We start from the raw sequence: 26,506 nt of genomic DNA, 5'->3' as shown, positions 1-26,506 counted from the left end.
GAATTCACATCATTTTCAAACCCCTTTTCATTTCTTTAAATGGAAGAAGTCATATTATCTTCACTCTAGGGTTTTGTGATGAAATGAATTTGAATTCATGTTGATCAAAATGCAAGATGAAAGTTTCGGGAAAGTTGTCAGGACCCCAACTCAATGCCACATCGATCTAGCATGTAACACCTCATATCACTTTGCGGCCTCACGCACGGTATTCCCACGGGTGTCGCCTTACCTTTGCCCGGGACCGTTTACGCCTTTTGGCACACGTATATGGTAGTGTCGCTAGCATCCATATGATAAGGAGCCCGGGCTGACATGGCTAGTCGTAAACCCAAAGTGGCACAAACTTACAGGGACAGGCATCCATGACCCAGCATCGAACGTGTCGGTCATCAGCGAGTGAATCCAGGCTGTAGCACTGGGCTAGCGGGACTCCGGTGAACCGGGCTGTAGCGGGCTAACAGGACTCCGGTATTCATCGCGTGACATTTCCCCGAAGGGACAGACACAGGAACGAAGAAGGACACATGCCGGCCAGCCTAAGTGTTCCGGAGCAGTAGCAAGCTACCATGGCTCAGTGGAAACACTAGGAGACATTTCCCGGTAAGAGAGGCTACTAAGGATAAACAACTAGATAGCCAGATCCCACACATACCAAGCATTTCAATAACATACACACAATATGCTCGATATGTGCAAACACAACATGGCATCACAACATGACTCTATGACTCAAGTATTTATTCAATAGGCTCCGAGGAGCGAGATATTACAAACATGGGTCTCATGACCCAACAATCAGAGCATATAAGTCAAAGCACATGCGGAAGCTTAACATGTCTGAGTACAGACAACTATAAATGAAAAAGGCTGAGAAGCCTGACTATCTACCAGATCCTGCCGAGGGCACAAGATCGTAGCTGAGGTAACAAGCTAAACGTCGAAGTCCACGCGGTACTACTAGCAAGACTGAAGTCTCTCTGCAAAAACATAAAATAGGCAAACGTGAGTACAAATGTACCCAGCAAGACTTACATCAGATCTATCTACATATGCATCATTATCAACAAGGGGGTGGTGGGGTTTGACTGCAGCAAGCCAGCTTTGACTCGGTGGCTATCCTGAACTACGACTGCAAGTAACTCTTGGAGGTGGCGCACACGAGTCCACATATTCACCAACCAATACACCACTATGGAACCGCTCCCGTCTACCTACGAGAACGCCATCCACAGCACTCACGCTTATCTTGCGTATTTTAGAGTATCCACTTTCACTTGTCTATGAACTGTACAAGGGGTCCAAGTTTCCATACCCGAGGAATCCGGCTATTCGAATAGATAATGATAACCCTGCAGGGGTGTACTTCTTCACACACGCTCCCGCCACTTACCGCCCTGTACACGTCATGTACCTCGGCAACCTTCAAGCGGAAGCCGGGCGAGGGAGTCGGCCACGACCTGACTAACCGAACAAGTCTCTAGTCCAGGTTTATCGCCTATTCGGGTTCCATCCGCAAGGAGATCCGGCCGGGGTGTTGCTTACGGCCCCAAACGATGTGTGCAGGGTTCCCAAGCCCACCTCGACGGGTGGATGTATGCTTGGTACACCGTGCCACTGTGCCTAGTCTGTCCCAAGCCCACCTGTACCGGGTGCCACTTGGTAGACTGCTAACACTACCTACAAACACCAGAAACTAGTTGCAACTCCTGGACAGAGATCATGTTGATTAATAAGTCGAGAGGGGTCGAGTTACCGGAACCCAATGTGTGGTAGTAACTGGTCATGGATCACAAACACAGAACTCAGTTCCTGAGGACGGCTGCAATGAGACAACCCACCATGTACTCCTACATGGCCTCTCACCGCTACCTTTACCAAATCGTGTTCACACACTTAGCTCACACACAGCAGGACATGTTCACACGCCTCTGATTCATCCCCGATGAATCAGACCTGACTCAACTCTAAGCAGTAGCAGGCATGACAAACAAGCATGAATGAGTAGGCACATCAAGGCTCAAATAACTCCTACTCATGCTAGTGGGTTTCATCTATTTACTGTGGCAATGACAGGTCATGCAAAGGATAAAGGGTTCAGCTACCGCAGCAAGTAACAAATATGTCGTTGTTGTCCTAATGCAGTAAAAGAGAGCAGGAGCGAGAGAGTAGGATTGTATCGGAATGAACAAGGGGGTTTTGCTTGCCTGGCACTTCTGAAGATAATATAGCTCTTCATCGGTGTCATCGATCACATCATCGGTATCACGTCTATCAAAAGGGGGCAATCACCGGCAAACACAGAAGAAGCACGATCAATGCAATGCACAATATGATGCATGCTATGACATGGCAATATGAATGTGTTTTGGGCTAATGCACCTAGCTATGATTTAAATGAAGTTGGTTTGAATACATGATTCAAATTCCAACTCCATATATGATTATTTAAGTGCCCTTTATTTGTTTTGTCCAAAACAGAGGACAAACATTGTTCAAACATGCATGAAAATGGTACAGATGGATTCCTTGAATTTTTCTGATAATTTTTCATATATAAATTATTTCATTTGGAGTTACGGTTAATTTTCTATGATTTATTGAAGTTTTAGCTATTTCTGGAATTTTCCTGATTATTGATAAAATAAACTAAATTCCAGAAAAGGAATATTGCGTCAGCATGGCGTCATGCTGACCTCAGCAGAGTCAACAGGGGCTGGTCCGGGTCAAACTGACCAGTGGGGTCCACTGGTCAGTGACACAGCGCTGGCTGGAGTCACAGACATGTGGGGCCGGTCAAAAGCCACGTCAGCAAGGTCAACGCCGACGCGTGGGGCCATTGTGATTAATTCAAACTAAACAGAAAATAAAGTAAGATTAATTAAAGCGTGGGGCCTAGGTGTCAGTGACATAGGGCTTAGTTAGTGGGGTGATTAACTCGTAACAGTTGCTATCACCGGCGGCTAATCGCCGGCGTAACCAGGACGCGGCGGCGTTGCCCGTCCGGCCAACTCCGGCGACGGGAGCTCGCACGGCTGGGCGCGTTGGAACCGGAGCAAGGAGGCGCGTCGATTGGTGGCCTCAGGCGATGCTAGGGTGGCCGGTAGCGGCAGCTGCAGCGAGCGAGGCGGTGGCCGGAGCTCGGGCAACAGCGGAGATGGCGCTATAGGGCATGGCAGGGAGCACCCGTGGGTGTTTCGGGTTCGCAGGAGCGCGGAGAACACGCTGGTGATGTTCGGGCGAGCGGACGAGCTCACGAGCGCGGAGCTCGTTGACCATGGCGGCGGCGAGCCTCGGCGGAGGTGGGGAAGCTAGCTAGGGGAGGGGAACGACGGGGATTCCAGGGGAAAAAGGAGAGTGGCTCACGTAGGGACTAGCAGAGTCGACGACGAGGTCGGGGAAGCGCTGGAGCCCGCAAATCGACTGCGAAGTCACCGGCGGCCGGAGGTTGAAGATGAGGCCGGGGATGACGTTGCAGGGCTCCCGTGGTCGCATGCGTCAGTGTGTAGCTCCACGGCGTCGTGGTGGAGCTCTTCGCCGTGCTGGTTGGGCGGGTGGTGGCCTATGGCCACGGCTACGGCGACGGCGTGCTCTCGGGGCTCACAGGGAAGAAAGGGGAAGAGGGAGCCAGAGGAGGGGGGAGCGGTCCAGAGGGAGTGGGGAGAACGAGGGGATGGCTCTGGGTGTCTCCGTGGCGTCGCGAGGATGTCGGGGAGGCTGCCACGGCGAAGCAGGAGGTGGAGGCCCGGGCATCGCCAGCGCTCGCCACCGAGCAGCTTCGGGGCGAGGGGGAGGAAGACGACAGAGAGGAGGAGGTGGGCTGGGCCGCTGGAGGAGCTGGGCCGGGTAAGTGGGCGCCAGGTAAGTCCTTCTGCTCTTTTTTAAATTTTCTGTTCTGTTTTATTTTTATTTAATTCTTTTGCCACTGTTTTGAATTTAAAATAATTCAAACAATGCCAAAAACTCCTCTGAATATTTTTATTTGGCTAGATGGACTTTTCCAAAAGCTCATAAAATATTTCAGGGGTATTTGAAATTATATTCTAGTTATATGAATATAATTCAAATTCAAATAGCTAATGATTTAAATTCAAAGTCCCAAAAATAAATCCTTTTAAAATGTTCATTATTTTTGGTTTGGGTCAAAACCCTTGCCAAAAATATTAAACATCTAAGAAGAGCATTTTGGAACAATGAATGAGATTTTAGGGTTTTTTTGCCCTTCTTTTATTTAGGGTTTTGAGGCTTCTGAATTCCTCAGTTCAAGTTTCAAAAATTTAAACATGATGCACAGATGGAAGCAAGCATAGGTCAGGCCAGAACTAGGGATGTGACAACTCACCCCCACTAAACAAGAATCTCGTCTCGAGATTCAAGCGTAGGGTAAGATGAAGGGGAAACCCAAACTAGTATAATCTTCACGATCCAGGTTGCACTTCGAATGAACGTTGATTCGATCACCATCTTTGTCCCGTCGTCTTGCTCTGAGGACTCGAGCTAGCATGACGGCAAGAGGAAAAGGACAACTCCGGAAGAATCGATCTTCTCTAAGATCAATCAACTTAGGATCAGCTCACCAAATGAGTCATAGCAACATCTCTTGAGCTGAGAGACGAAGCACACATCTAGAGGGATGGAGTGGAACAGATGACGAGGGTTCACTAGGTAGACAACAATTCCAGACTTAAGAATGTGGTGATCGGTTGTTAACGTAGCGAGGAGTTGAATTGCCATGATACCACAACGAGGCACCTTAGGGATGGTGACTCGTAGAAATATCCCCTTAAGTGGCAAAAAGAATTACCTTTGATATAGAGATCATTGAGACTCTCTGTATCAGCCTAAGGCAAATCACAGCAATCGATTGGCGGGGGTCGGTAGAATGGCATACTCGGACTTGGATGATGTGGATTGCCTTGTTGAAGACAACGTAATGGATGAATTTCCTTATCACCGGAAATGGAAGAGACCCATGGTAGAATGGCACATTGGTGGTGCAAGCTGGGAACAAAATGCAAATGCTGGGAATGATTCTGGTAACTAGGGAAGAACCGAACAACAAAGAGTGAATTCACTGTTTGAAAAGGTCATAGCATTGCCGAGGAAACTGAGAGCACTATACAGTTAATGTCGACGATCAAACCTAGCACTTGCGCGTGCTCTCAAGAACTTGAGCATCTCCATAATCATCAAGATTTTACCAATATCCGTGTCAAGGATCCTGGCAACACAACTTACTACCATGATGAATACCGGTGGAAGATGCAGATGCAAAGGAAGATAACACCTTCTCAGATTTCACCTTAGCGAGGCCAAGGAAACAAAATCTGGATGATCGACCGAGAGACATTTAGCACTCCGCTTCTAATGTTCTCCTTGATGTGCTAGCGTATCCCATTCATCGATATGGTTTGATAACTAGAACATCAAGTAAAAGGTCGGACTTCGGGAGCAATAGAATCCATAAGGAACAACTAGGGAGTAAATCCTATGAAATCCCTATGGGGAGGTGGCCAACTTCTTCAATCAAGATACTACAATAATAGGTCTTCCGGTTGGGTGTGTTGGCCACGACATCCACCTTACCGGTTATCGAGGGACCAATATTATAGTTCTTGGGAAAAGTTCCAACCATCATATCTGCCTGAGATTCAGATCTGGTTGGTGTCAGGATATTCCAGACTCATCGAGTCTTGGAAGAAAAATGAAAGTTTGCAACACAAATCGATGAGATGACGTTGCGAGATTCTCGGGGAATGAACTACTATAGTAAGCTCCAAAACATGAGCTGGTTCTGCTACAACATGTGAACACGATGTCCAAGACAAGCATGACCACAAAGTAGTCTTATAATAAAACACTACCGAGTTCTGGTTGGGAACCATCACCGTGGATAACGAAGTCCTTGCATAAGTCATATGATTAGCTCTTATGAAGGGACTTCATCTCCTTGAACAAATCAATCAGTGGCTTGGTGTGCTCGGGACACATATGGAATGAAGGTTGCAAGTCTCCAGACCACAGAATACTTCGCACGTGTGCATGACTGACTTGCGATGATTCCAGAGGAAGCAAAACTAACTTTCTCAATTCACGGCGGCAACTTTCACCAAGTACACATGAATCAGAGGTAGTCACTTCTTTCATCCAAACATATGCTTCATGAACGAAACACGAAGAAATGCTTACACAAGTTTCCAACACTAGCTTGATGTCCGACAAAATCATGGAGAGGACAAGGATGTTGTCGATGGGCTCAACAACAATTCATCCAGGTTTCCATAAAAATGGAATTCCATAATTATGAGAACAAGGTGATAGTATTGGTCAGACCAAAAGATATAGTGGTGTATGCTCGAGGGACAGCCACGAGTAAGACAACATTACGAACATCATTGGTTCTGATTTGATTTGACGATAGCCCATACTCAATCAAAGGTTTGGGTAAGATAATAGATCCAACAATTGAGCACAAGGACCAATTGATGAAGATATCATATTTCTTCAACACACACACACACAAAAAGATATCCCTTAACATGAACTAAGTCGGACAAGCTTTTATCTTCCAACTCTCCAAGTTGTTGTTTAGCTTAACCAACTAGCTCAGAGGTATCCAACACGGATTCTTGGAGAAATGGTGGTTTACAGGAATAAACCAACTTGATCACGAGATCAACATAGCGGTCAGGCGACAACCTGGTGATACTTCCGAGAAGAAATTCGGAATATCACGAACCACCGATATGTTACTAAGCTCGAGAACAATCTTGCTTTTCAGGGCAAGACGATATGATCAAATGAGCGAGGACTTAACAAAATCCTATCTCATCAATCAAGGAGTGCACCAGGAAAATGGACTAGGTAGCACGATCAATCTTAGAAGGATGATTCAAAAACCAACACGCTAAGAATGAAATTATTGTCCTTTAACTACCAAGCAACGAGGTTGCTAGGAGTATTGATTTCACACATCATAATTCACTTGTCGGCACTCCGGTTGCAACAACACGGAAGCGAGAAATGAAAATGATGGCGAGAAGTATCACTACGTCAAGAATTCACAAGGGCTGGAGCAATTCTCATGAAAATCCTGACATAAAGGGGGTGATACTCCAGGGTAGAACAGAATCAAAAGCTGGATTGCATCTGATCTGCGGAAGACAACTTCTTTGACTCGATCCTGGATATGGATGAGGTACTGGAGTTTGTTTCTCCTAGTCATTCAGGACAGAATGGCTTGACGGACCACAAGAGTAATAGGCATCGATAAACGAACGCACGCATACTCTTGACTATCATTTGATAGACGAGGGTCAGAATGCAACTAAAGAGGGACAACCCAAAGGAACATATGTTTTTCTGAGTTGTGGATGCATAGATTAGTATGTCGAGCAGAGCTCAACATGTTTCTTCCGGATAACCTATGCAGAAAGGTTGAACTGGCAGAGTCACAATGTAGAATGGAGAACCCATCGAGAGCACTCCTGTTGTGATCTTTTGATCCAACAAACTTCTGCCGTAAGTGGTTCATGGTATTTGGAAGAAGGATATACCACGGACCTCGAGGACTAATGCAAAGGTTACTAATAATCTAAAGGAACTAGCAACACTATCAACATGAAGTAAGTAGGGTGAATCTTGGTTCGAAAACCCAGGAATAGAATACCTACTAACTAGTTGGCATCACGGGATGCTTTCAAGAATAAAGGCCAGAATCATCACACTGGGATCACAAAACATGGCTAGACTACTAGATGATCCCCTAAGACACCTAGGGTCATAATACTAACTCCAACATAAATGTCAAGGCAATAGAGTACCTCGACTCACTGAGTAGTGTGGTTAACCTGGCCAGAAAGGTCATCGAAATCAGAGGGAAAGGATTTTGCAATTGCATCGGATTATTTAGAAACCTGGGATGACTCGGATAGCATAACGGCTGTAAATGCTCAAAAAGATTTGAGACAATCACAAAAATGGTGGCATAACCACTCAGAAGCACAATATCAAGGTTTGGAGATCAACAGCTAACATACAGAAGTAGTAGGAACTGAACAGAGGCTTAAGTCCAACAATCTTATAAGTCTACGGGTTAGTAACACGTGATCCTGATAGAAAGATGAGAAGACCTAGTTCCTTAACCCCGTAGGAAAGATAAGATGACTCAGATCAGAAGGCATAAGGTACAAGGAGTAAAAAGAGCCTTACGTTCCATCCCACAATCAATTCCCTTACATAACTAAAGCATTTCTAGACTCAACTTCGACCAGTTTGGCTTGGTAATCCTGCAGGCAGTCAAGCTCTGATACCAACGCTGTCAGGACCCCGACTCAATGCCACATCGATCTAGCATGTAACACCTCATATCACTTTGCGGCCTCACGCACGGTATTCCCACGGGTGTCGCCTTACCTTTGCCCTGGACCGTTTGCGCCTTTTGGCACACGTATATGATAGTGTCGCTAGCATCCATATGATAAGGAGCCCGGGCTGACATGGCTAGTCGTAAACCCAAAGTGGCACAAACTTACAGGGACAGGCATCCATGACCCAGCATCGAACGTGTCGGTCATCAGCGAGTGAATCCAGGCTGTAGCACTGGGCTAGCAGGACTCCGGTGAACCGGGCTGTAGCGGGCTAACAGGACTCCGGTATTCATCGCGTGACATTTCCCCGAAGGGACAGACACAGGAACGAAGAAGGACACATGCCGGCCAGCCTAAGTGTTCCGGAGCAGTAGCAAGCTACCATGGCTCAGTGGAAACACTAGGAGACATTTCCCGGTAAGAGAGGCTACTAAGGATAAACAACTAGATAGCCAGATCCCACACATACCAAGCATTTCAATAACATACACACAATATGCTCGATATGTGCAAACACAACATGGCATCACAACATGACTCTACGACTCAAGTATTTATTCAATAGGCTCCGAGGAGCGAGATATTACAAACATGGGTCTCATGACCCAACAATCAGAGCATATAAGTCAAAGCACATGCGGAAGCTTAACATGTCTGAGTACAGACAACTATAAATGAAAAAGGCTGAGAAGCCTGACTATCTACCAGATCCTGCCGAGGGCACAAGATCGTAGCTGAGGTAACAAGCTAAACGTCGAAGTCCACGCAGTACTACTAGCGAGACTGAAGTCTCTCTGCAAAAACATAAAATAGGCAAACGTGAGTACAAATGTACCCAGCAAGACTTACATCAGATCTATCTACATATGCATCATTATCAACAAGGGGGTGGTGGGGTTTGACTGCAGCAAGCCAGCTTTGACTCGGTGGCTATCCTGAACTACGACTGCAAGTAACTCTTTGAGGTGGCGCACACGAGTCCACATATTCACCAACCAATACACCACTATGGAACCGCTCCCGTCTCCCTACGAGAACGCCATCCACAGCACTCACGCTTATCTTGCGTATTTTAGAGTATCCACTTTCACTTGTCTATGAACTGTACAAGGGGTCCAAGTTTCCATATCCGAGGAATCCGGCTATTCGAATAGATAATGATAACCCTGCAGGGGTGTACTTCTTCACACACGCTCCCGCCACTTACCGCCCTGTACACGTCATGTACCTCGGCAACCTTCAAGCGGAAGCCGGGCGAGGGAGTCGGCCACGACCTGACTAACCGAACGAGTCTCTAGTCCAGGTTTATCGCCTATTCGGGTTCCATCCGCAAGGAGATCCGGCCGGGGTGTCGCTTACGGCCCCAAACGATGTGTGCAGGGTTCCCAAGCCCACCTCGACGGGTGGATGTACGCTTGGTACACCGTGCCACTGTGCCTAGTCTGTCCCAAGCCCACCTGTACCGGGTGCCACTTGGTAGACTACTAACACTACCTACAAACACCAGAAACTAGTTGCAACTCCTGGACAGAGATCATGTTGATTAATAAGTCGAGAGGGGTCGAGTTACCGGAACCCAATGTGTGGTAGTAACTGGTCATGGATCACAAACACAGAACTCAGTTCCTGAGGACGGCTGCAATGAGACAACCCACCATGTACTCCTACATGGCCTCTCACCGCTACCTTTACCAAATCGTGTTCACACACTTAGCTCACACACAGCAGGACATGTTCACACGCCTCTGATTCATCCCCGATGAATCAGACCTGACTCAACTCTAAGCAGTAGCAGGCATGACAAACAAGCATGAATGAGTAGGCACATCAGGGCTCAAACAACTCCTACTCATGCTAGTGGGTTTCATCTATTTACTGTAGCAATGACAGGTCATGCAAAGGATAAAGGGTTCAGCTACCGCAGCAAGTAACAAATATGTCGTTGTTGTCCTAATGCAGTAAAAGAGAGCAGGAGCGAGAGAGTAGGATTGTATCGGAATGAACAAGGGGTTTTTGCTTGCCTGGCACTTCTGAAGATAATATAGCTCTTCATCGGTGTCATCGATCACATCGTCGGTATCACGTCTATCGAAAGGGGGCAATCACCGGCAAACACAGAAGAAGCACGATCAATGCAATGCACAATATGATGCATGCTATGACATGGCAATATGAATGTGTTTTGGGCTAATGCACCTAGCTATGATTTAAATGAAGTTGGTTTGAATACATGATTCAAATTCCAACTCCATATATGATTATTTAAGTGCCCTTTATTTGTTTTGTCCAAAACAGAGGACAAACATTGTTCAAACATGCATGAAAATGGTACAGATGGATTCCTTGAATTTTTCTGATAATTTTTCATATATAAATTATTTCATTTGGAGTTACGGTTAGTTTTCTATGATTTATTGAAGTTTTAGCTATTTCTGGAATTTTCCTGATTATTGATAAAATAAACTAAATTCCAGAAAAGGAATATTGCATCAGCATGGCGTCATGCTGACCTCAGCAGAGTCAACAGGGGCTGGTCCGGGTCAAACTGACCAGTGGGGTCCATTGGTCAGTGACACAACGCTGGCTGGAGTCACAGACATGTGGGGCCGGTCAAAAGCCACGTCAGCGAGGTCAACGCCGATGCATGGGGCCACTGTGATTAATTTAAACTAAACAGAAAATAAACTAAGATTAATTAAAGCGTGGGGCCTAGGTGTCAGTGACATAGGGCTTAGTTAGTGGGGTGATTAACTCCTAACAGCTGCTATCACCGGCGGCGAATCGTCGGCGTAACCAGGACGCGGCGGCGTTGCCCGTCCGGCCAACTCCGGCGACGGGAGCTCACGCGGCTGGGTGCGTTGGAACCGAAGCAAGGAGGCGCGTCGATTGGTGGCCTCAGGCGATGCTAGGGTGGACGGTAGCGGCAACTGCGGCGAGCGAGGCGGTGGCCGAAGCTCGGGCAACAGCGGAGATGGCGCTATAGGGCATGGCAGGGAGCACCCGTGGGTGTTTCGGGTTCGCAGGAGCGCGGAGAACACGCTGGTGATGTTCGGGCGAGCGGACGAGCTCACGAGCGCGGAGCTCGTTGACCATGGCGGCGGCGAGCCTCGGTGGAGGTGGGGAAGCTAGCTAGGGGAGGGGAACGACGGGGATTCCAGGGGGAAAAAGGAGAGTGGCTCACGTAGGGACTAGCAGAGTCGACGACGAGGTCGGGGAAGCGCTGGAGCCCGCGAATCGACTGCGAAGTCACCGGCGGCCGGAGGTTGAAGATGAGGCCGGGAATGACGTTGCAGGGCTCCCGTGGTCGCATGCGTCAATGTGTAGCTCCACGGCGTCGTGGTGGAGCTCTTCGCCGTGCTGGTTGGGCGGGTGGTGGCCTATGGCCACGGCTACGGCGACGGCGTGCTCTCGGGGCTCACAGGGAAGAAAGGGGAAGAGGGAGCCAGAGGAGGGGGAGAGCGGTCCAGAGGGAGTGGGGAGAATGAGGGGATGGCTCTGGGTGTCTCCGTGGCGTCGCGAGGATGTCGGGGAGGCTGCCACGGCGAAGCAGGAGGTGGAGGCCCGGGCATCGCCAGCGCTCGCCACCGAGCAGCTTTGGGGCGAGGGGGAGGAAGACGACAGAGAGGAGGAGGTGGGCTGGGCCGCTGGAGGAGCTGGGCCGGGTAAGTGGGCGCCAGGTAAGTCCTTCTGCTCTTTTTTAAATTTTCTGTTCTGTTTTATTTTTATTTAATTCTTTTGCCACTGTTTGAATTTAAAATAATTCAAACAATGCCAAAAACTCCTCTGAATATTTTTATTTGGCTAGATGGACTTTTCCAAAAGCTCATAAAATATTTCAGGGGTATTTGAAATTATATTCTAGTTATATGAATATAATTCAAATTCAAATAGCTAATGATTTAAATTCAAAGTCCCAAAAATAAATCCTTTTAAAATGTTCATTATTTTTGGTTTGGGTCAAAACCCTTGCCAAAAATATTAAACATCTAAGAAGAGCATTTTGGAACAATGAATGAGATTTTAGGGTTTTTTTGCCCTTCCTTTATTTAGGGTTTTGAGGCTTCTGAATTCCTCAGTTCAAGTTTCAAAAATTTAAACATGATGCACAGATGGAAGCAAGCATAGGTCAGGCCAGAACTAGGGATGTGACAAAAGTCCTTTTATTCCCTCTCATTCAACTTTCAATGTTATATTCATGCCCCAATCATGAGCTCTCAAGAGAAATGATTATTCAAAAAATTTATGCTCAGCTTTCTCTTAGTAATTGCTCCATGCTCGATACTTCTTGTACTGGATCTTTTATGATGAAGACTATTGAATTCAAATGGGATTTATTGGAAAGAATTAAACGCAACTCTGAAGATTGGGACCTCGACAAAGGTAAGGAGTCTGGTATAACACCTAAGTTTGATTGTGTTAAATCTTTTATGGATACCGATGCTTTCCATGAATTTAGCACTAAATATGGACTTGACTCTAAGATAGTAGCTTCTTTCTGTGAATCCTTTGCTACTCATGTTGATCTCCCTAAGGAGAAGTGGTTTAAATATAATCCTCCCATTGAAGCAAAAGTAGTTGCACCTATTAAAGTTGAAGAAAAGACTATCACTTATAATGATCCTGTTGTTCCTAGTGCTTATATTGAGAAACCACCTTTCCCTGTTAGAATAAAGGATCATGCTAAAGCTTCAACTGTGGTTAACAAAAGTAATATTAAGACACCTAAACCCCTTGAGCAAATTAAAGTTGAACCTAGAGTTGCTATAGTTAAAGATCTCTCGGCCGATAATATTGATGGGCATGTTATTTACTTCTGCAATGAATCTGCTAGAATTACTAGACCAGATACTAAAAATAAACATAGACCTGTTGTAGGCATGCCTGTTATTTTTGTTAAAATAGGAGATCATTGCTATCGTGGCTTATGTGATATGGGTGCTAGTGCAAGTGCAATACCTCATTCCTTATACCAAGAAATTATGCATGATATTGCACCTGCTGAGATAGAAGAGATTGATGTTACAATTAAGCTTGCCAATAGAGATACTACTTCACCAATTGGGATTGCTAGAGATGTTGAAGTCTTGTGTGGGAAAGTTAAATATCCTGCTGATTTTCTTGTTCTTGCTTCCCCACAAGATGACTTTTGTCCCATTATATTTGGTAGACCCTTCTTGAATATTGTTAATGCTAAGATAGACTGCAATAAGGATATTGTCTCTGTTGGCTTAGGGGATATGTCTCATGAGTTTAATTTTGCTAAATTTCGTAGACAACCCCATGATAAAGAACTGCCTAGTAAAGATGAAATTATTGGTCTCGCTTCTATTGTCGTGCCTCCTACTGATCCTTTAGAACAATATTTGCTAGACCATGAAAACGATATGTTTATGAATGAAAGAAGGGAAATAGATGAAGTATTCTTTAAACAGGGACCTATTTTGAAACACAACTTGCTTATTGAAATTCTAGGGGATCCACCTCCACCCAAGGGTGATCCCGTGTTTGAGCTTAAACCTTTACCTAATACTCTTGAATATTCTTATCTTGATGAGAAAGAGATATATCCTGTTATTATTAGTGCTAACCTTTCAGAGCATGAGGAAAATAAATTATTGAAAACTCTGAAGAAGCACCGTGCTATTATTGGATATACTCTTGATGATCTTAAGGGCATTAGTCCCACTCTATGCCAGGATAAAATAAAGCTAGAGAAAGACGCTAAACCAGTTGTTGATCACCAATGACGGTTAAATCCTAAGATGAAAGAAGTGGTAAGAAAATAAATACTAAAGCTTCTTCAGGCAGCTATAATTTATCCCATTGCTGATAGTCAATGGGTCAGTCCTGTCCATTGTGTCCCTAAGAAGGGAGGTATTACTATTGTTCCTCAAGATGAATTGATCCCACAAAGAATTGTTACAGGTTATAGAATGGTAATTGATTTCCGCAAATTAAATAAAGCCACTAAAAAGGATCATTGCCCTTTACCTTTTATTGATCAAATGCTAGAAAGATTATCCAAACATACACATTTTTGCTTTCTAGATGGTTATTCTGGTTTCTCTCAAATACCAGTGTCAAAAGAGGATCAAAAAAAGACAACTTTTACTTGCCCTTTTGGTACCTTTGCTTATAGACGTATGCCTTTTGGTTTATATAATGCACCTGCTACCTTTCAAAGATGTATGCCTGCTATATTCTCTGACTTATGTGAAAAGATTGTTGAGGTATTCATGGATGATTTCTCTGTTTGTGGGACTTCTTTTGATGATTTCTTAAGCAACCTTGATCGAGTTTTGCAGAGATGTGAAGAAACTAATCTTGTCTTGAATTGGGAGAAGTGCCACTTTATGGTTAATGAAGGTATTGTCTTGGGGCATAAAATTTCTGAAAGAGGTATTGAAGTTGATAAAGCTAAGGTTGATGCTATTGAAAAGATGTAGTGTCCCAAGGACATTAAAGGTATAATAAGTTTCCTTGGTCATGCCGGTTTTTATAGGAGGTTCGTTAAGGACTTTTCTAAAATTTCCCGGCCTTTGACTAATCTCTTACAAAAAGATGTTCCTTTTGTCTTTGATGATGATTGTGTAGAGGCATTTGAAATTCTTAAGAAAGCTTTGGTTTTTGCAAATTGTTCAACCTCCTGATTGGAATTTACCCTTTGAAATTATGTGCGATGCTAGTGATTATTCTGTAGGGGCTGTTCTAGGACAATGAGTTGATAAGAAATTAAATGTTATTCAATATGCTAGTAAAACTCTAGACAGTGCCCAAAGAAATTATGCTACTACTAAAAAAGAATTTTTACAGTTGTATTTGCTTGTGATAAGTTCAGACCTTATATTGTTGATTCTAAAGTAATTGTTCTGTGACGCCCGGATATTCAAGCTACAGTAAAACTCTCCTAATGATGCCATGTCATCTTTGATTATTGTTGCTAAACTTTCGTTAGTTCAAACCGATTCAAAATCAATTCAAAAAAATGGTAAACAACAAAAGTTTTTAAAAGTTGAAACAAAAATGTTCGGTGATTGCCGAATATTACGAGGGTAATTATAGTGCAGCAAACATATTTTTAGAAAATGCCTAAATGATTTAAAATGGAATAAAACAGAAAAGTAAATAAGTAAAAGAAAAGAAAATACAAAACATAAAACAAATAAAAAAACAGAAATCCCCTGCCCCCTGGGCTCCGGCCCAACAGGCCACCAGCCCAACTGGGGCACGACCCACCAGGCCGGCCCACCCCGCACCCATAAACCCCCCACTCCCTCAGCTCCCACCGACACTCCCCACTCCCCCCTGTCTCAAAATATCTCCCCCTCCCCCTCTCTCCCGATTGGATCGGGAGGAGAACGACGCCGCCGCCCGGAGCCCCGATCCCCTTCTCCCTCGCTGCGCGCCCGACGCCGCCGCCCCTCGCCGGCCTGCCCCTCTTCGCGCGCAACATCCCCGGCCTCCTCCCCAAGCAACGCTGCCCTCGAACCCCTAAGATACCTCGTGAGCTCCCCCTCTCCTCGTCTGGTCACCTCGCGCCCGCGCCGTCCCGCGCCCTCTTCCCCGCTTCGGCTCATCTAGGGCACCCCCTGTGGCTCCTCGCCCCCCCCCCCGTGGTCGAGCCCATTCCCGCGTCGCGCCCGCGCCTCCCTCCGCTCCCCTGCTCACCGCGCCCCGCTCCGCTTCGCCCTGCACGGCCACCATGCCCCGCTCGCGTCGCGTGCCCCGCCCCACACGCGCATGCTACCCGCGCTCGCGGCCGCGCCTCACGTGCCCACTCGCATCGCCCCCCCCCCCTGCCACTACTGCTTTAGCTACCGCCGCCGCTAGTGGCTTGTCGCACCCGCCTCCGCCCAACCGCGCCGCTTGCTGCTCCCAGCGAGCCACCCCGCACCCTCCTTCGCCTGGTCGCGCCGGCTTTGTTCGACCGCGCCTGCCATCCGTCCCGTCCCCAAATGGGCCACTGACCACTGGGCCAGTGCCCCCTGGGCCAATGACAAAGGGGCCCCCCGAGAACGTTTATATAAAAAAGTAAAATATATATATATATATAAAATAATAATAATAAATATAATTAATTAATTGATTACAGAAATAATTAACTTAATTAATTTTGATTAATTAAACTAAACTAATTAAACATTAGTTATCTAATTAACCTGGTTAGTTAATTAGCTAATTAATTAGTATGACAGTGGGGCCCACCCTCCTAATTAATACTAATTAGGTTAATTAAATTGTTTAATTAAAATGTGTCACTGAGTAGTGGGACCCACTGGTCATGTTGACCAGTCAACCCTGTTGACTGCTGACGTCAGCATGACATCATGCTAATGTCATAAATCCAATTTTTAATTAATTTAAATTCCAGAAATTAATAAAATCTTTAGAAAATCATATCTTTTAATCTGTAACTCGGATTAAAATATTTTCAACATGAAAGTTGCTCAGAACGACAAGGCAAATTCGGATACGCAGCCCGTTCGTCCGCCACGCATCCCTAGCATAGCAAACATGCAACTTTCCCCCTCCGGTTCATCTGTTCGAAAACACGAAACACCGGGAATACTTTCCCGGATGTTTCCCCCTTCACCGGTACCACCTCGTACCGCGTTAGGGCACACCTAGCATCACGCTTTGTCATGTCATGCATCGTCATGCTTTTGTTTGCATTATATTTATTATTTCTTCCCCCTCTTCTCTCGCTAGACCCCGAGACCGACGCCGCTGCTACCCAGTACGACTACGGTGTTGACAACCCCTCTCTCTTGCAAGAGCAACCAGGCAAGCCCGCCCCCCCTTGATCACCAGATATCGCCTACTCTACTCTCTATACTGCTTGCATTAGAGTAGTGTAGCATGTTATTGATTTTCGTTAATCCTATCTTGATGCATAGCCTATCATTGTTGCTACAACTCTTGATACCTTACCTGCAATCCTAAATGCTTAGTATAGGATGCTAGTTTATCATCAGTGGCCATTCATTCTTGTCCGTCTGCCATGCTATACTATCGGGCCGTGATCACTCGGGAGGTGATCACGGGTTTATACTTATACATAATATATGATACTTGTGATGACTAAAGACGGGTCGACTTGTAGGAGTACCCGCGAGTGATTCACAGATTGGGTCCGAAAGGACGTTTGTCCCGACGGCCCTCTGAGTGGATCTTTGTGGCAAAGCGACAGGGTAGATTGAGACCACCTAGGAGAGAGGTGGGCCTGGCCCTGGTCGGCGTTCACGGTTATTTCAAGATAACACGTTTAACGAGATCTTGGTATTTGATCTGAGTCTGGCTACTGGCAAATACGCACTAACCATCTACGCGGGGACAGTTATGGGCACTCGACGTCATGGTATCAGCCAAAGCCTTCGTGACGTCAGTGACTGAGCGGCGCACGCCGGATTGGACTGGAACGCCTGCTAGGCTAGGTCTGCTTCCGGCCGCGTTCGCAACGTGCAGGTGTGCAAAGGGCGATGGGCCCAGACCCCTGCACCATAGGATTTAGTCCGGCGTGCTGACCTCTCTTTGTGCCTAGGTAGGGTTTGGACATGTTGATCTTCCGAGGCCGGGCATGACCCAGAAAAGTGTGTCCGGCCAAATGGGATCGCGAGTGTTGGGTTATCTGGTGCACCCCTGCAGGGAAGTTAATCTATTCGAATAGCTGTGATCTTCGGTAACAGGACGACTTGGAGTTGTACCTTGACCTTATGACAACTAGAACCGAATACTTAATAAAACGCACCCTTCCAAGTGCCAGATACAACCTGTGGTCGCTCTCTCATAGGGCGACGAGGGGAGGATCATCGGTTAGGATTATGCTATGCGATGCTACTTGGTGAACTTACCATCTACTCTCTTCTCCTGCTGCACGATGGAGGTTACCAGAAGTGTAGTCTTTGAAAGGACTAGCTATCCCCTCTTATTCCGGCATTCTACAGTTCAGTCCACATATCATACCCTTATTCCATTTGATACCAATGCATTCATATGTAGTGTAGATCCTTGCTTGCGAGTACTTTGGATGAGTACTCATAGTTGCTTTGCTCCCTCTTTTCCCCCTTTCTATACTCGATTGCTGCGACCAACGTTGGAGCCCAGGAGCCAGACGCCACCGTCGATGACGACTACTACTACTCGGGAGGTGCCTACTACTACGTGCAGCCCGCTGATGACGACCAGGAGTAGTTTAGGTGGATCCCAGGCAGGAGGCATGCGCCTCTTTCGATCTGTATCTCATTTTGTGCTAGCCTTCTTAAGGCAAACTTGTTTAACTTTTGTCTGTACTCAGATATTGTTGCTTCCGCTGACTCGTCTATGATCGAGCTCTTGTATTCAAGCCCTCGAGGCCCCTGCCTTGTAATATGATGCTTGTATGACTTATTTTATCTATAGAGTTGTGTTGTGATATCTTCCTATGAGTCCCTGATCTTGATCGTACACATTTGCATGTATGATTAGTGTACGGTCAAATCAGGGGCGTCACAAGTTGGTATCAGAGCCGACTGCCTGTAGGAATCCCCCTTCCACACTCCTTGGCCGAAGTCGAGTGTAGACATTACAAAAACTTTTACTAACATGGTTGTGTGCCTTACGGGCCCACGCCGCCATCTGGGTGGTATTAGGATCTTTTACTCCTCGATCCTTACTCTGGGACTCTGAACTCTCTCCTACTCGGGTTAAACAATTTTACTAACTTTAACATTAGGATCCTGTCGGATTTCGGGTTTCGGCAGACCCTTAAGGTTCGAACTCTGGGGTGCGCGTGAAGATTACGTCTTCTACCTCTCCGTCTCGCAAGGACCTAAACTACTGAAAGAACTGCGCAAGAGACACAAGGTTTATACTGGTTCAGGCCACCGTTGTGGTGTAATACCCTACTCCAGTGTGTGGTGGGTGGATTGCCTCTTGGGGCTGATGATGATGAACAATACAAGGAAGAACAGCCTCGCGAGGGTCTGCTCTTGGCTGGGGCAATGAACTGCTGGGAGGAGTTCAGCCACCTTTCTCTCTCTCTCTCTCTATGCTTCCAACTTCTCTATCGAGCCTCCCCTTCCTTTTTTCCAACCCCCTTGCTCTGTGGGCGGCTGGTCCTATTTATAGAGGCCCTGGTCCTCTTCCCAAATGTTGATCGGGAAGGGAGCCAACAATGGCGGGCTAATTTGAAGGGGGACATTAAGTATCAGCTATCCTGACAAAAGTAGTCTTCGCATGCACAAAGCTCTGGTGATGACGCCGTCTTGGGCTCCACGGTGACCTCCGTCTCGTAGTCCTCCTGGTCTTGGTCTCGTTGCACCGAAATGGCAACCTTTGCCTGATGCCTCGGTACTCCGCGGCTGCGCTTGCTCCCTTTGCACCAAAGAGGAAAGGAGGACGCTGCGCGGGCTGGCACCCGCCTGGCGCCCTGAGTCTTCATGGCTTGCATCACGGGCACCTCGCGAGGTACCCCGCCTTGATTTCTCCGCCTCCTCGTGAGCCAGCCTGATGAGGCTGCGCCTGAGGAAGCTCCGCGCCGTCCACCCTGTGAGGCTTGGCCCCTCGCGAGGGTCTTGAGTCTTGTGTTGGTGAAGATGGGTCGTGTCTGGCCCCCTTTGAGCCACGCCGCAGGCCGCAGGCAGGCAAGTCTGGGGACCCCCGTTCCCAGAACGCCGACAGTAGCCCCGGGCCCAAGGCGCGTCCGGACTTGGCCGTGCTGAGAGGCGAAAGGGCAAGGGCGAAGCGCCGCGGGCCCTAACAGCCTGCGGCCTTGGGCGCCGCGTGGCGGTTGATTGGACGCATGTGCTTCAGCAACCGCGCAGGTTGATAAAGGAGCGGCATCTGCCCAGACTTTGCCTTTTGCTTTCTCCGGTTGCTGCTCAGATCCCCTTTCTTGCGCCTCCCCTTTCTTCCTCCAAATTTCCAGATCTACTCCGCCCGTGTGACCTAGGAAGCCATGGCGCCTCGTCAGCCTCCGGCCGAAGCTTGGTACTCTCCTGCTTTGGACTTGCCGAGCGTGTCCGAGGCGGGCCTCTCCCGGCTGCGCCGGATGGCGGCGGCGTAGGGCATCGACGGGGTGCAGGTGTTCAAGGCCGGCTCCGCCACTCCCAAGGGCCGAGGGAGCACCTTTTACCCTCTCTTTGTAAGCTCCATTGTTGCGGGCCTGGTGCATCCCTTCTCCGAGTTTTTCTTCTCTGTCCTCCACCATTACAACTTGCAGGCTCTGCATCTCCACCCCAACTCCGTCCTTCTCCTGGCGATCTTCGCTTATTACTGCGAGGCTCACGTAGGGGTGCAGCCCTCAGTGGCCTTGCTGCGACACTACTTCTCCCTCCGGGTCTCTCGCGGTTCTCCTTTTGCGTGCGCAAGCTTCGTCGCGTATGGCGGCACCATTGCCATCTCGAATCCCGGGAAGAGGATCGAGGGCTTCAGGAGCAAGTGGGTCTTGGTAGATGCCGGGCGCATCCACCCTCGGCTGATCCTGCCCGCGGAGCAGCCCGCGAGCTCCAGCGACTGGTGCCGGGCAGAGCTCATGGACCCCCGCGTGAAACTAGTGTTGGAGAAGATGGACGCGGACCTGAGGTCGGTCAGCACGGTGGCGGCGAAGTTGTCTGGTGCGTTGCTGCTGAGGGAGTTCCTGGAGCACCAGCTGGCTCCACTCCAGCAGTACTCACCTTCGATGTGGAGGCCTCATCCGAGCCCCGCGGCCTTGGACGACGAAGATTTGGCCGCGGTCCTCCAATCTCTGGTCGGGGGCGAGGTGGCAAGGTTGGAGGGCGCTCCCAAGCCCTTGTTCCTTCGCGACGACTGGGAGCAGGTGGTGGAGTCCATGCCCATTTTCAACGGGGACGGGCCCATGCCCGTGGTGGCTTCCGAGGGACTGGTGAACATGTCCTCCAGCGACTCCAGCAAAGAGGAGGACGAGGAGGAGCGGGAAAAGGGGCCTGGCTCCGAGGCGACCGACGAAGAGTCGAGGGCTCCCTTCCCCCGGCGCAGGCCCCGCGATCTCCTCCTTTCTTCGAGCGACGATGACGAGGACGGAGATGAGCAGGTTGGCGGGAGCTTGCCCCTAATCTCGAAGAAGGACAGGACCGGGCTGATCTCCCGTGGGTCTGCCCCTGCCCCGAGGCAGTCTGCAGACGCGCCTTCTGCTTCCGAGGTTGACCCTTCCAGCCGGCTGTCAGGCTTCAAGTTTGGCCGGAGGCTGCCCGAGCTCACCGGCGATGACCCGTACGTGCTTGACCCTTGTCTTTATTTCTTGTTCCGCTGCCGAGGCTTGACGTTCGCATCTCTTGAATAGGCTGGCGCCCGCGGCGAAGAAGCCGAAGGGGGCTCCTGAGGCTCCACCCGTGGCAAGCCTCCACCTGTGGAGGGGGGTGACCATGGCGCGCGGGCTTCTCCTGCCCGGTCGTCCTCGCGAGGCCTGGCCGAGCTGGCTGGGGCGAGCTCAGCCCCCATGGCCCAAGTGACTCCTGTGGTGCCTTTGCCCACTGCCACCACCACAGCCGCTGGGGCGCAGCAGGCTCCACCTCAGGACGCTGTGGTCTTGCCGTTTCCGCCTTATTCCCCCATTCCGCCGACTGTTGTTTCTCCAACTCCTCCTGTCGTCCTGGAGCATGCTCTTGCTGGACTGGACTGGCTGCGGCAGGATCTTCTTGCCGACCCTCGCCTGGTGGCCGGGCACTTGGAGATAGCTTCAGGATGGATTCGCCCCGACGCCTCGATCCGGGCGGCGCTGGTTCAAGCCTCGACGGCCTGCGACGAGTAGAGGCAGGCCGTCCTTGAGACGAAGGCTGCTCGTGACGCAGCCCTAGGGGAGGTGGTTGAAGTCCGCGATCGCTGCAAGGCGCTGGAGGACAAGCTGCAAGGCCTGCGGGACCAACTCACGAAAGAGGTTCGTCTTCGCCAGGAGCAAGAAGAAGGCATGAAGGCTCGCGAGGTGGCCATCGAGGGCCGGGAGGCCAAGCTCAAGAAGCACCGCGACCGCCTGGGTGCGCTGGGGAAGGAGTTGGAGGCGACGAAGGTCAAGCTGGACAGCAAGGCCCAGGTTCTTGCCAAGGATCGTGTGGCCTTCGCAGACATGGAGAAGAAGGCTCGTGCTTCGCTGAAGATGCTCTACGCCAGTGGCCTGGAGAGCCTGCTGGCCGGCGCCGAGGACGGCCCCGCCAAGCTGCTTCCCTTCCTGGTTCGTGCTCTTGAGGATGTCACCCTTGGCCTTGGCCCCACGGCCGAGGCCGAGGCGCGTGTCTTGTCTTCTGCTGCGCCGACGCGGGTCTTCACCCACATCTACCTTCGCGACCCCAGCGCCGACCTCGACAGCTTGTTGGAGCCAGTAAGCGGTGCGGGTGCTGCCGCCGCTGTCGAGGTCGTGAAGGGTCGCGCGGAGGCTCTGCTGGGGAAGTTCCGGGCCTTCAGTACCAAGTCGAAGCAGGATGCTGCCGGTCCTGCTGCTCCATGAGGCGGGGCCACCCGCGCTGCTCTACCGCTGTGGAGTGACTCCGCTACTGCTCCCGCCCTGCTTTTAATTCCAGCACATGCATCATGCCTCAGGGAGGCATTTAAACTCACGTTTGGTATTGAGATGACAGTATGGGCTGTAATATTTGCTTTTAAATTCCTTGAATTTTATGCTTTTCTTCCCTACTTGCTTGTGTTCTACGCCGGCAGAGCCCGGCCCCACGCGTGCCTCACCCAGCATTAGCCCCGACCAGAAACCAGGACGGGACCAAAGGAGTGAGGGGCTACGGAGACAGTTTGGCTCCTGAGTCGCGATGCTTAGGAGTCCCCCTTGGCGCACGAACAACAAGTAGGGAGGTGTGATGTAGGTGGATCTTCCGTTTTACGTCTGCAGAGCCCGACTCCGTGCGTACCTCACCCGGCATTAGCCCCGACCGGAAACCAGGACGGGACCAAAGGAGTGAGGGGCTACGGAGCTAGTTAGGCTGAAAGTGCAACTATCCCTAGGTGGTTCTGGTAATTCATAACAACATATAGCTCATTGAGCTAATGCTATTCCAAGATGATTATTTCAGGAAAGCTCAATGATTGGCATGGCATGGATGGTGAAAGTGGAACCCTCAAAATGCTAAGGACAAAGGATTGGCTCAAGCCCAAAAGCTCAAGACTCTTCATTTTATATTTTAGTGATCCAAGATCACCTTGAGTCTTTAGGAAAAGCTAATACTATCAAGGAGGGATGAGGTGTTGCTTAATGAGCCTCTTGCTTCATGTGCTTAGTGATATGCTCCAAAACCCTCAACTACTTTCCCATATCCACATATGACCTAAACCCTAAGCCAAACTCGGTCCTACCGATTCTTTCTATCCGGTGCCATCGAGTTTCACTTGTCATAAGCCACTGCCAAACCCTAGCAATTCGGTTCTACTGATAGGGATCTCGGTCTCACCGAGATGGGATTGCAAACTCTCTGTTTCCCTTTCGTAACTTTTCGGTCTCACCGAAAGAGCGAATCGGTCCCACTGAGATTGCAATGTAAATTCAGTGTTTCCTTTTTGTAACTTTTCGGTCTCACCGAAAGAGCGAATCGGTCCCACCGAGATTGCAATGTAAATTCAGTGTTTCCTTTTTGTAACTTTTCGGTCTCACCGAAAGAGCAAATCGGTCCCACCAAGTTTGCCTGACCAACTCTCTGGTTAGCTAATTACCAAAATCGGTCTCACCGAGTTTGTGTAATCGGTCTCACCGAGATTACGTTATGCCCAAACCCTAACCATATCGGTCCTACCGAGTTGCATGTCAGTCCCACCGAAAATCTCTAACGGTCACTAGGTTTACCTTTTCGGTCCGACCGAGTTTGTTGATTTGGTCCCACCGAGATTGGAAAACTGTGTGTAACGGTTGGATTTTGTGTGGAGGCTATATATACCCCTCCACCTCCTCTTCATTCATGGAGAGAGCCATCAGAACACATACACAATTCCAACTCATATGTTCTGAGAGAGAACCACCTACTCATGTGTTGAGACCAAGATATTCCATTCCTACCATATGAATCTTGATCTCTAGCCTTCCCCAAGTTGCTTTCCACTCAAATTTTCTTTCCACAAAATCCAAATCCTATGAGAGAGAGTTGAGTGTTGGGGATACTATCATTTGAAGCACAAGAGCAAGGAGTTCATTACCTACACACCATTTGTTACTTCTTGGAGAGTGGTGTCTCCTAGATTGGCTAGGTGTTACTTGGGAACCTCCGACAAGATTGTGGAGTTGAACCAAGGAGTTTGTCAGGGCAAGGAGATCGCCTACTTCATGAAGATCTACCGCTAGTGAGGCAAGTCCTTTGTGGGCGATGGCCATGGTGGGATAGACAAGGTTGCTTCTTCGTGGACCCTTTGTGGGTGGTTGCTTCTTCGTGGACCCTTCGTGGGTGGAGCCCTCCGTGGACTCGCGCAACCGTTACCCTTTGTGGGTGGAGCCCTCCGTGGACTCGCGCAACCGTTACCCTTCGTGGGTTGAAGTCTCCATCAACGTGGATGTAGGATAGCACCACCTATCCGAACCACGGGAAAAACATCCGTGTCTCCAATTGCGTTTGAATTCTCCAAACCCTTCCCTTTACATTCTTGCAAGTTGCATGCTTTACTTTCCGCTGCCAATATACTCTTTGCATGCTTGCTTGAATTGTGTGATGATTACTTGACTTGTCCTACAATAGCTAAAATCTGCCAAGAACTAAAATTGGGAAAAGGTTAAGTTTTTATTTGGTCAAGTAGTCTAATCACCCCCCTCTAGACATACTTTCGATCCTACAAGTGGTATCAGAGCTTTGGTCTCCATTTGCTTTGATCTCCATAGCTTTTGGTGGTCAGAGCCTTGGTTTCACAACCTAGGAGAGTATGGCAACTAGCGAGGGAAATTATCACCGTAGAGGTCCTTACTTTGATGGTACTAATTTTGTTAGTTGGAAGCATAAAATGAAAATGCATATTCTTGGACATAACCCCGCCGTTTGGGCTATTGTGTGTGTTGGTTTGCAAGGTGACTTCTTTGTTGGGAAAGAACCAAACCGTGAAGCTACCGCGGATTAGTTGAATATGTTGCAATACAATGCTCAAGCTTGTGATATTCTCTTCAACGGATTGTGCCTCGAAGAATTCAACAAAATCAGCCGTCTTGAGAATGCAAAGGAAATTTGGGACACTTTGATTGATATGCATGAAGGTACCGACTCCGTCAGGGAATCCAAGTTGAATGTGCTTCAAAGTCAACTTGACAAGTTCAGAATGAAGGATGGTGAAGGTGTCGCTGAAATGTACTCTAGGCTTACTCTCATCACAAATGAGATTGTTGGCTTAGGAAGTGAAGAGATGACCGATAGATTCATCATCAAGAAGATTCTAAGAGCCTTGGATGGAAAATATGATACCGTGTGCACATTGATCCAAATGATGCCCAATTACAAAGATCTCAAGCCAACGGAGGTGATTGGAAGAATTGTTGCTCATGAGATGTCACTTAAGGATAAAGAGGAACTTCACAACAAATCAAGTGGTGCCTACAAAGCCTCATGTGAAGCCCGTACATCATCAAGTGAGAAACAAAACTTCAATGAAGAATTGAGCTTAATGGTGAAGAACTTCAACAAGTTCTACAAGAGTAGAAGCAAATTTAGAAGCTTCAAGTCAAGGTCCTACAATGACAAAAGATCTTCTAGTCGAGAGCAAAACTGCTACAGTTGTGGAAGACCCGGACACTATTCCAATGAGTGTACGGCTCCCTACAAGAGAAGAGAATATTCTCCAAAAAGAAGAAGCAAAGAATCACCACCAAGAGAGAGAAGGAGTAGAGATGATCGTTATGAACGAAGATACTCACGGAGAAGCAAGGATTCGGAAAGGAAGGAAAAATCATCAAGGAGCTACACAAAACGAAGACATCAAGCTCATGTTGGTGAATGGGTATCCGGCTCCGACTCCGACAGCCACTCCGAGAGAAGTTATCACTCCGACTCCGAAGATACTCAAGATGAAGGTGTTGCCGGTCTAGCACTTGTGTCAACCAACTCCTATGACATATTTGACTCACCAAATGAAGGAATTGGAAGATGCTTTATGGCCAAAGGTCCTAAGGTAACACACCCCGAGTATGTTGAATTCAATAGTGATGAAGATGACTTGTTAGGTGATGATTTGCTTGT

Source organism: Triticum aestivum, chromosome 6A (assembly GCF_018294505.1).
Source record: "Triticum aestivum cultivar Chinese Spring chromosome 6A, IWGSC CS RefSeq v2.1, whole genome shotgun sequence".
Taxonomy (NCBI): domain Eukaryota; kingdom Viridiplantae; phylum Streptophyta; class Magnoliopsida; order Poales; family Poaceae; genus Triticum; species Triticum aestivum.
This window is presented reverse-complemented; position numbering follows the sequence as displayed.